Source organism: Hibiscus syriacus, unplaced genomic scaffold (genome assembly GCF_006381635.1).
Source record: "Hibiscus syriacus cultivar Baekdansim isolate YM2019G1 unplaced genomic scaffold, ASM638163v2 tig00110044_pilon, whole genome shotgun sequence".
Classification (NCBI taxonomy): Eukaryota; Viridiplantae; Streptophyta; class Magnoliopsida; order Malvales; family Malvaceae; genus Hibiscus; species Hibiscus syriacus.
The window spans coordinates 114,376-117,522 of record NW_024062574.1 but is presented as its reverse complement, the minus strand read 5'-3'; positions in this window follow the sequence as shown (position 1 = coordinate 117,522).

The following is a 3,147-nucleotide window of genomic DNA, read 5'->3' as shown; positions in this document are numbered from 1 at the left end:
TCAGATCGAATCTAGTTCGGTTCAAACTCACCAGGAGCAACATGTTTTCAGTTAACACTTTCAGCGCCAATTTCAACTTCACAACGAAGGATATTGGACTCCAGACAACGCAAGTTCAACTTCACGACGAAGGGACCGCTGGTTGTCAATAAACATTTCCCAATTTCAGAGCCAATTTCAACTTCACAACGAAAGATATTGGACTCCAGACAACGCAAGTTCAACTTCACGACGAAGGGACCGCTGGTTGTCAACAAACATTTTCAATTTCAGAGCCAATTTCAACTTCACAACGAAGGATATTGGACTCCAGACAACGCAAGTTCAACTTCACGACGAAGGGACCGCTGGTTGTCAACGAACATTTCCCAATTTCAGAGCCAATTTCAACTTCACAACGAAAGATATTGGACTCCAGACAACGCAAGTTCAACTTCACGACGAAGGGACCGCTGGTTGTCAACAAACATTTTCAATTTCAGAGCCAATTTCAACTTCACAACGAAGGATATTGGACTCCAGACACCGCAAGTTCAACTTCACGACGAAGGGACCGCTGGTTGTCAATAAACATTTCCCAATTTCAGAGCCAATTTCAACTTCACAACGAAGGGTATTGGACTCCAGACAACGCAAGTTCAACTTCACGACGAAGGGACCGCTGGTTGTCAATAAACATTTCCCAATTTCAGAGCCAATTTCAACTTCACAACGAAGGGTATTGGACTCCAGACAACGCAAGTTCAACTTCACGACGAAGGGACCGCTGGTTGTCAACAAACAACTTCTCAATTTCAGAGCCAATTTCAACTTCACAACGAAGGATATTGGACTCCAGACAACGCAAGTTCAACTTCACGACGAAGGGACCGCTGGTTGTCAACAAACAACTTCTCAATTTCAGAGCCAATTTCAACTTCACAACGAAGGATATTGGACTCCAGACAACGCAAGTTCAACTTCACGACGAAGGGACCGCTGGTTGTCAACAAACAACTTCTCAATTTCAGAGCCAATTTCAACTTCACAGCAAAGGATATTGGACTCCAGACAACGCAAGTTCAACTTCACGACGAAGGGACCGCTGGTTGTCAATAAACAATTTCCCAATTTCAGAGTCAATTTCAACTTCATAGCAAAGGATATCGTGTTCATTTGCAACATAACTTAAGTCGAGAAGGGTTATTTGCCAACCAAAGACCTTCGAGTTCGACTACGCTCAGCTCCAAGGCATATCATTTGCAGCACAACTTGAATCTAGAAGGGTTGTCTGCCAACAAAAGACCTTTGAGTTTGACTACGCTCAGCTCAACGGCACATCATTTGCAGTATAGCTTAGGTCGAGAAGGGCTATCTGCCAAAGACCCCCGAGTTCGATTACACTCAGCTTCGAGAGCACATCATTTACAGCATAACTCAAGGCTAGAAGGGTTATATGTGACAAAAACATCTTCGAGTTCGACTACGCTCAGCTCCAAGGCATATCATTTGCAGCACAACTTGAATCTAGAAGGGTTGTCTGCCAACCAAAGACCTTGGAGTTCGACTACGCTTAACTCCAAGGCACATCATTTGCAGTATAGCTCAAGGCAAGAAGGGCTATTTGTCAACCAAAGACCTGACGAGTTCGATTCCATTCAGCTCGATAACAGCGATGAATTACCTTCTGGAAGAATTTTCAAGCCGAAATCTTTAAACTGAGGAAAAGACAAAGGCCCAATTCCAGGAAGCTCAATCACATTTTAGAAGACCGGACAAAAACTGGTGGTCTTTTTCGTCTTTACCCTATTCTTGTTAACACAAGAATGTGCAAAGAGGGGCAGCTGTAGACACCCGTTTTTGACCGGGTTTTATATTTCTATTATTATAATTTATTTATTATTATTAATAATTTCTTTATTTTATTTTTTGTAGGAACCCATGTTCAAACCTACTACTCCACCACTACCCACTACCCAAAAATAAGGGAACCTCTATCTCCACCATTCCACTACCCCACTATTATCTCAACTACACACCTACCCACCTACTCCATTACCACATGCATCAGGGAGCAAATGGCATGGATTTGGAGTGTTTGAAATTAGCTTTAAATAAGGGGGCTCAGATCGCAGAGTACGGGGGGGGATTTTTACTGGAGGGAACGTGAGTTGCAGGCTAAAGATAATCTGGAAAGAGAGTATAATCTCTAAACCGGGGGAAACCTAAGTGAGATCCCCACTGCAAGTGGGGTCTATATGCCAGCACGTTGGAACAACATTTTCCCATTATTATTCTTTTGACTTCCAAACAGGATTTCGGGGTCTCTCTCTCTTTTTTTACTTCCAAAAAATCTTGGTCCCCATGGAGTTTTGCCTGGAGAATGACACCAATATTCTAATGCCAAAAGCAAAACGAACTTCATGAACAAGGAGGAGATATAACCTTGGGCGGAGGAGCTATGAAACCATGATATCTGAAGCACCTCACACCCTATGTCATTGAAGCCGTTCGTGCTACAACCACAGATTCATAACAATCATGGAATCGTTAACACTCCTCCGCTTGATATGGCACGTCCAGGTACCTGCAATAAAGAATCATACGGAATTAGTGTTGGCAACAAATCACCCACAACATGAACATCGACTACTGTTACGGAGTTTTAACTAGAAGTTCACATATGGTCGAGGTCAATGGAAGCGGTAGAAACGAGAGCGAAGATCGAAGCACCGGTTGGAAGATAAGGACGTGGTTCTAGAGGAAGATGAAGAGGAAGAGAACGAGAACGATGGCCTTGAGAACTTCGGGGACTATGCCGGCGTAGTGACTACGGATCGATCTTTGGCGGGTTCCGGCGAGAGTGAGGTCCTGGCCGACGGAGAGTTCGCATCTCGGAGTTCCCCTCCGTGGTGAAGAGAACGGTGAACCGTCCTCACTATTCCGTGATGGATATCGTGGCGTCTGAATGGTCGTGTTGATTGTCTCGGCTCTGGCTAGCCTATGCTGCGTAGTCCCGAATCCAACGAGGAAGAAAATGAAAAAGAAGAAGGAGATAAAGCATGAGACAACACGATGAAACACACCAAAGAGGAGCCCACGTTTGACATATCTGGCAAATGAATTTAAAGACATTTATTTTGGCTTTTTGCGTGAGATTAAAAACCC